The sequence below is a fragment of the Arachis ipaensis genome, chromosome B03, assembly GCF_000816755.2.
Source record: "Arachis ipaensis cultivar K30076 chromosome B03, Araip1.1, whole genome shotgun sequence".
NCBI lineage: Eukaryota > Viridiplantae > Streptophyta > Magnoliopsida > Fabales > Fabaceae > Arachis > Arachis ipaensis.
In genome coordinates this window covers 61,361,122-61,370,047 of record NC_029787.2, presented here as the reverse complement: position 1 = coordinate 61,370,047, position 8,926 = coordinate 61,361,122, and positions in this window count along the sequence as shown.

The window sequence follows — 8,926 nt, the reverse complement described above, 5'->3', positions numbered from 1 at the left end:
ATGCTTGTTGTCTCTCCATTGATGCTTTAGTGATTGACTTTTCAATTAGGATATATTCAGTTATTCCCATCCTTACTCCAGCGTCCTTGCAGAGCAGAGAAATCACGCTTGGATAAGCCAACCTGGCCTCTTTTGAATTTTTCATAGCAATCTTATAGAGCTCAGTTGAAATCAGCTGATGAACCTCCACTTCCTTTCCCATCATGATGCAATGGATCATCACTGACCCTGTAACTGTTCTTGTAGGAACCAGTTCATTTTTTTCATTATGAATCACTGTCATGCCTCCCTTTTTTGGGACGACTTGAACAGGGCTCACCCAGGGGCTATCAGAAATAGGATAAATAATCCCAGCCTCTAGTAACTTGGTGACCTCTTTCTGCACCACTTCCTTCATGGCTGGATTTAGCCGCCTCTGTGGTTGAACCACTGGTTTAGTTTTAAATTTCAAAATTCAATTCTTTTTCAAAAATCATATCCTTTTCAAAATCTTATCTTATCTTATTTCAAAAATCAAATTTCAAATTTCAATATTTAATTTCCAAAATTCAAAATTCAAAATTTTAATTTCAAAATTTTAAAATTCAAAAATCAAAATTTAAAAATTTAAAATTCAAATTTCAAATTTCAAAATTCAAATTTTAGATTTAAAATTTCAAATTTCAAAATTTAATTTTCAAATTCAAAACTCAAATAACATTTTAATTTAAAATTTATTTTTATTTTCGTTTTTAATTTTTATCTACTATTATGAGTTCTCACCCCTCTCGCTTTGAGTTTGGTTCCAATGCTGTTGCAAAGAATGGAAATTATAACAGGAACATGCATCAAGGTCAAAACAATCAGAGATGGAAGGAGCCACGAGGATCTGATCAACCCTTTCGGCAACAACACCTTCCACAGTACCACAGACAAAGACCATTCCGCGATGCATACCAAGATGATAGATATGATGGACCCCCATCATATGCTTATGAACCACCTCCCCAACATACCTTTGGACTACTATACCCACAAGCCCCTTTTCACCATTCACCTCTATATGACCCTAACCCGTATCCACCATACCAACCACCTTATGAGCCAAATGAACCCTCCTATCCACCCCAAACCTCCATGGAGAAAGCACTTACTGATCTAAACTCTACTATACAAGCTCTCGTCGCCCAAATCGGACCAACAAATACCTTCAACAATCAACCCTCAAGCTCTAGTCCACTTCCTTTTCAACCACAGAATGATCTCTCCATCCCATCACCACCATCAATGGAAGAGCACCCACATCCATCAATCCAAGAGCAACATGATCCCAATGATGCAATTGACATGGAACAAGAGAGAAGGGATCATCTTCGCGAATCCATACTCCATAAGGAGCTAGAGGAGGCCCTAAAGGTGAAAGAGCCACCACCTCCATATACACCATGTCCATATCCATCTATCCAAGAGCCATATAATCCTAATCATGCAATTAAAGCGGAACAAGAATCAAGGGATCATCTCAAGGAAGCAGCGGATCGATTTCATGCAACTCTATATCAACTAAATCAAGTAATAAAAGTCGATTAGCTTCCCAACACTCGGACACTCAAAGTGCTCCCATGGCTACATGTGGAGAATCAATAAAAGAGCGTAGCATAAAGGAGACACTAGAAACTCCAATGGACAATGAGGAACATGGCTTTGTATTAGAACAAATGGAGGAAGCCATAATAGTTGCAGAGGAAGAAGTGGTTGAAGACTTGCGAGATGCTGAACCTCCATGGGAAATTCAAGACAAAGAGCCTCCTTCCAAGACGGTTGCATTTGATGATGAGGAGGGTGTACAACCTCCAAGGCATGTCATGGTTAAGGACTTAGAAGAGGTCGATCAAGAGATGGAGACTCAAGAAGAAGAAGCACAACCGCCCATACCCTTGGAAAGCAGTGAAGAGGAGATTAAATTGGAAGAAAGCTACCAAGAGGAAGAGGTTGAAATTGAAGAAACTTGCAAAGAGGTAGAAGTTGTCAGAGAAGAGCACAATGGAGTGGAGCCTGCAAATTCTTTAGAAATACCTTCCCCTAAGTTGCCATCATCCTTCACAACATTCAAGTGGGTAAAATTCATACCCCCTAGCTTTCTAATTCCACTTGAATATGTGCTACTGGAGACGGATGGTCAACATAGAGCTCTTTGTGGAATTAAGAGTAAGAGGAAGATGGTCAGTGGTAAGAGTTGTCCTACAAGGTTCATTATGGTTGGAAGCTTTAAGTTTAAACGCAAAGGTTAGTGTAGAGCTCAACTGAATGGGTCTAGGAAGTTGTTTGGCCGCTTTAGTGAGAATTCAGATTGCCTGCCACCCGGTTGGAACACTAATGATCAACAAGAAGACGGGTACAAAGGCAAGGTCTGGGACCCCGGAATTCAGTCTAGAAATCCACACTCATGGGGCCTTGTCACTTGCTTTACCTTGCTTGAAGGCTTTCTGCGCCTAGTTTGGGATCCCGGAGGCCATTGGAATTACAAACATTGGTGGAGATTCCTGGATGAGTTCAAGCATAAGCCACCATGACAAGGAGTTCACCAAATGTCCAACTTAAGGACTTTAACTAAAAGTGCTAGGTGGGAGACAACCCACCATGGTATGATCGTTCTTTTTTCTTCAAATTTGATTTTATTTCATTTTGTTTGTTTTTGAGTTTTATTTTATTCTGTTTTCATTGAACCTGGAATTATTCATAGCATCCACATTATCATTGCATTTTGCATCTGCATATTGCATAAAAAAAAACACGCACGCGACGCGGCAGCGTCGCTGACGCGTCCGCGTCACCAGTGCGTTGTGAAGAAAAGAAAGTAAACAGAAAGTCACGCGAAAGCGTGGCTGGAGGCGCGCTTTAGGCTCAAACATGCCCATGCGTCCGCGTGACCCACGCGGCAGCGTCATTTGGAAAATAGCCTCCCACGCGCCCGCGTCGCCCACGCGAACGCGTGCTCCAACAGATCGACGTAAAAGGGGTGCATGGCCGAAAGTTGTGCTGGCGTACGGCTGGAACCATGCTAGAAGCACAAGCCCTACCAGGCGAACGCGTGCCCTACGCGTTCGTGTCATTTTTAAAAGAAAGGCCATTCACGCGATCGCGTCAACCACGCGACTGCGTCACCCAAAAATTTGGCGGAAAGAGTTTTGAACAGAGAGTTGTGCGAACCCGAGGCTGCACTCGCGTCAATCGCACAAATCAGGCCACGCGATCGCGTGACCCACGCGTCCGCGTCACCTGACTTTATCGCACACCACGCGACCGCATCACTCACGCGTCCGCGTCGCCTTCGTCGCACAACTTATCCAGATTAGTGCCAATTATCTTATCTTTTCTTCTCTACTCCTTATTTCTTCTATCTTATCTTCTTTCTCTCTCCTTCTTACTTACTCACTTCTTTCCCTTCTCATTCTTCTTAACTTTCATTTTATTTTACTTAATTTATTTGCATATTTCATTCATTGCATTTTAATTTTGTGCATATTTTTCTTTTCTTTTCTAAATTTTTTTTCCATTGGTGTCACTTGTTCATATTCAACTGTTGTGTCTTTTTTGATATTATTTTGGTTCTCAGTGACTTGTTTTACACTATTGGGTAATATTATTTAAGTCAATGCTAATCTTTTATGATATTTGTATTAATTTTGCATTGACATGAATTTATATTGTCTTGCACTCTCTTCCCCATTGTTGCAAATTCTGGACCATTGGTATGCCATGTGCTTCTATTGTTTTCTCACGTACATGTTGAAGCTTCCATGTATATGAGACCCTTATCAATTGGCATTAACCCACCCATACTTCATTTATTTTCTTATCTTTACTTCTGGGTTACTTTTCTTCCATTTTTCTTTCAGGATGGCCACCCGGAAGGGAACCGGAAGACGTTTACATGGCGACACAGACAAGTCCATCTGCACAATCCTTGAAGAAAAGCATCAGTTGGAACAACCCATCCAGCTGCACATCTCAGCATGCACCGAGGACGGTGCAATCTTTAAGTATGGGGAGGTCAATATCGATCTCCATGGGTTAGTTACTCTTCTATCTCAACACCAATGGTTTATTTTCCTTGTTAGTTGTTGCATTTGCATGTTTGATTGCATGATTATTTGGTTTTGTGCATATTTTACCACTTGGTTGAAGTAATATTTTCTTTTTCAAGAAACCTTTTAGAGCATTTCACTAATTTGAATAAAATTTAATGTTACACTTGTTTGAAGAAATATTATACTGGAACATGGTTTAGAGCTCGAACACACAAAACCTCTGAGATTTTTGAGCCTATTTGAATTGGTTGCATTTTACCAACTAATATTTTATTTTTGGTGTGTGTTTTTCTCTCTAAAATTGTGATATTTGTCTTGCTTAATTCTATATTTCCATGGTTTGATGTATGCATAAACTTACATGATTGAGGCCTTTTGTTTTACTGAGCTTACATACCCATATGGCCTTACCCTTTCATTATTCTTTGCAAACCAATGTTGAGCCTATTATACCACTTTGTTTTTTACTTTAGCACATCATTAACTCTAAGAAGAAAACAATAATGTCCTTAATTTGAATCCTTGGTTAGCTTAGACTAGTGAGAGTGCTCATGAATTAAGTGTGGGGAAGTGAATTTGGAAACATTTGGTTTGAGAATTGAGTATGTTAGAATTTTCTGAAAATGTGAAAGAAATGTTTAGGACATGATTCATGCATCCAATAATTAAATCATATTTATGGTATTATGATTCATGGATTGTCTAAAGTTAGGTAGAAAGTTTAAGTTAATTAAGGATTCAGATTTTAGTCCACTTGGCCAAATACAATCCTACCTTGACCCTAACCCCATTACAACCCTTAAAAGATCTCTTGATATGTGTATCTGTGCATTAAATTTATGTTGATTGTTAGATGAAGAGCAAGCCTTAGAAAGCAAGGTTAGTAGAGAATTGAGAGAATCGAACCTAAAACACTTGAGTGATTAGAGTGCATACACTTCCAGTGAGGGTTCGACGCTCGATTCTTTGTTCCCGGCTTTCATGAGCTATTTTCGTCTTGCAAGTTTACTTGTACTTCATTTTTGTGATTTGAATTAGTGAAATTCAGTTCATATTTGTTCTTAAAAGATTTATTTATTTTTAACCAAGTAGGTAGAAACATTCTGCATATAGTTGCATTCATACAGATAGGTTGCATTTCATACATTCTACCATTCCTCTTCACTCCTTTATAGCTTCTCTTGAGCTTAGCATGAGGACATGCTAATATTTAAGTGTGGGGAGGTTGATAAACCACTATTTTATAGTTTATCTTATGCTTAATTGAGTGATTTTTATCAATTATTTACCCACTTATTCATACAAATTGCATGTTTTATATTTTTCTTCCTGATTTTGTGATATAATTGATAACATGATTCTTTGACCTTAATTTTATTAATATTAATTCTCCCTTTATACCATTCGATGCCTTGATATGTGTTTTAAGTGTTTTCAGAGATTACAGGGCAGGAATGGCTCAGAGGATGGAAAGGAAGCATGCAAAAGTGGAATGAATACAATAAGTTGGAGAAATTGCTAAGCTGTCTAGCCTGACCTCTTCGCACTCAAACGGCTATAACTTTAGCTACAGAAGTCCAAATGACGCGGTTCCAGTTGTGTTGGAAAGCTAACGTCCGGGGCTTCGATTTAATATATAATATACCATAGTTGCTCTGAATCTAGGAGACACGAACGCGTGCTCCACACGGACACGTCGCAGTTCCAAAAATCAGCGTGGCAGATTTCTTCTCCAGCGATTTCTGGGCTGTTTTCGACCCAGAAAACACAGATTAGAGGCTATAAAGTGGGGGAATCTATTCATTCATAAGAACAAGCTCACAATTCATAATTTTTAGTTTTAGATGTAGTTTTTAAAGACAGAGGTTCTCTCCTCTCTCTTAGGATTTAGTTTTAGGATTTAGGATTATTTCTTCTTCATCACAGGTTCAATGTTCCTCTTATTTATTTTCTACTTTTAGTATATACTTTTAATTATTATTTATCTTTTCAATTTGGCTTATGCTACATTCATGTTATGATTTTCTTAATTAATATTATTTGAGGTATTTCAGATTTAAGATTGCTTTGCTTTATTTACATTGATGCTTTTAGTTTAATTTAGATATTTTCTCCCTTTTGGCTTTGGTTAAGTAATTGGTAACGCTTGAGCTATCAAATAAAGCAGTGGTTGAAATTGGAAGTTGCTCCAATAACTCTAGTCTTTCCATAGGAATTGACTAGGACCTGAGGATCAAGCTAATTAGTCCACTTGATTTACCTTCATAGTTAGAGGTTAACAAAGTGGGATTAAAATGCAATTCTCATCACAATTGATAAGGATAGGACTTTCAGTTCTAATACCTTGCCAAGAGTTTATTTTATTATTTCTATTTTATTTTTCTTATCATTTAGCATACTGGTTTCTTATTTCAAAACCCCCAATTTAAAGGACTCATAACCAATAATAAGAACATACTTTCCTGCAATTCCTTGAGAAGACGACCCGAGGTTTAAATACTCGATCATCAATTTTAAAAGGGTTTGTTACTTGTGACAACCAAAACGTTTGTAAGAAAGGTTGATTGCTTGGTTTAGTAACTATACTTGCAACGAGAGTTTACTATAACTTCTAAACCATCAATCTTTCGTCTCTTCATTTTCCATTTGTTGATAACTTAATTTTTCTGGACTGGAATCATCTTTTTGACATCAAAAAGCCTGTCTATCCCTTATTGGTCAAAGAATTTTATGCAAACATGACTTATCATGAAGGCACTGCTCAATCATATGTAAAGGGCCGAGACATAGTTTTAAACAATGAAACTATCAGTGATGCATTGATGTATAATGATGTTGGGCCTTGTGCTTACAATTCGGTTAAGCGAGATGAAGGAGTTGGAATTTCTTATCATGATGCATTGGCTCACATTTGTGAACATGTTTCTTTAATTGATGGTATTACACCCACTTACAAAGCCCTAGGATATGAGCGTGCTCAGTTGCACCGAATGATCAACCATATTATTCTGCCTCAAAGCGGCTCATATCAAAGGATTTCCTACACTGATACTCTTGTTTTATATGCTATTCTCACCAAAACTGAAATTTCTTTTGCATACTTGATGTTTAGATATATGTTTGACTCTGTTAGAAGTGAAAAAGACAAAGCACTTCCTTATGGCATGTTTCTAACTTGCATATTTGAGTATTTTGGTGTTGACTTGACCAATGAGGAATATCAAAATAGACATTCATATCTAAAAGGGGGTGGTTCAGTGAAACAGCAAAAAGGACCCACTAGATCTAAAAGGGTTGTCCTAGATGATGAAGATGATGACTTTGTCCCTGAGGATTCTCCTGCTCCTTCCACTGAGGGTACATCCATCTCTTCTGGGAAGAAATCTGCCTTGCTGAATGTGGTCAAAGATGTTGTTCAGGAGTTCGTTTCTCAATCAAATCACTTGATTGCTATGAGCAAAGAGAAAAGGAAGCTGGCTAGCAAGCATGAGAATTTCCTAAAGAAATCAAGGGATAGAGTGGCTGTGTTCATGTCCTTCATCGATAACCTTCAAGAGGATGAAGACCCTGCCACTGATGTTGAAGAGGAAGCTAATTCGGAAGGGAATGGTTCTGATACCTAGAAATTGTCTCATGAAAACTGCTATTGCTCTCTTTTTGTCTCATGAACTCTGTTTTTCTTTTGCTACTTTTGAACTATTTCATTTTGGATGACTGTAATATCTCTAAATACTGCTGTACCTTTGGAAGTTTAGTTAGTACTATGCACTGTGAACTAACTTTTTTATGCAGGATACAAGACTTCATTTTTGTTGATCATGCCTATTATCCGCCCTTGATGACAAAAGGGGGAGTAGGATAAATATAGGAATAGGAAATATGTCCTAGGATTTTTTGGCATTGCTGCAGCTACTATGATTCTTTTGGGATTTTTGTCCAATTGCTGCATTAAAACTTGATTTCACATGCTGAATCCTGTTGCTGCTGATATTAGCTTGATGTTGGGCTGATTATGTAATGTTGCGTATTTGATATCCCTTAGCCAAGATAAATGTATGTAGCTCTTTATTGTGCTCTCTTTAAGAACAATGAAAAACAGGAACAAAGAGGAAAGCATAAATCCAGGGGGAGTTAATCTTAAAAAGAGAAGGGGGAGCAACATAAAAGCAAATGACAAAAATCAAAGGGAGTTTCCATACCTTACTCAAATTCGTTTCCTTTTTGATTATTGCTTAAATGATGTTTGTCATTAAGGGGGAGATTGTTGAGTTAAGAAATTAACAAAATAATCAGTGATGACAAACATTATTTTTGGGCAAAATAAATAATTAGTGTTGATTAATTATAATTACATATTACTAATTATTCATAAATTGTTACAGGCCAAAATTTGAATTACAGCCCAAAATTGGAGTGAATAGAATACAGCAAGGTTGGTGGGCTGGTAAATCAAACAAAGCCCAAAAGAAATCAAAGCTGAAGAAATCTAAACGGGCCAAGCACATCACTACCCGATCCAAGCCCGATTCTCTTTCAGCAAGCAAATCCCTCTCTTTTGCCTTACCAAAAGCAACGTTCACTTCTGAAGAGTTGGTCAGAAATTCAGAAAAGTAGGAAAGGGAGAAAGAGCTTCTTCCCTAAGCTAGTTACCAAAGAAGCAAGAGAGAGAAAGTTTAAGCTTGAAAGACAGAATGTCAAATCAACAAGTTCAAGCCAAATCAAGCTTAAGAAAAGATAAAAGGTAAACCATTTCCTCTTGCATGCATCAGATCTTCTTCTCTTCTTCCCAACTCTCTTGCTCTATCCAAATGGGATACAAAGGAAAGATGGTTTCTGTTCTTCTCTGCTGTGTATCC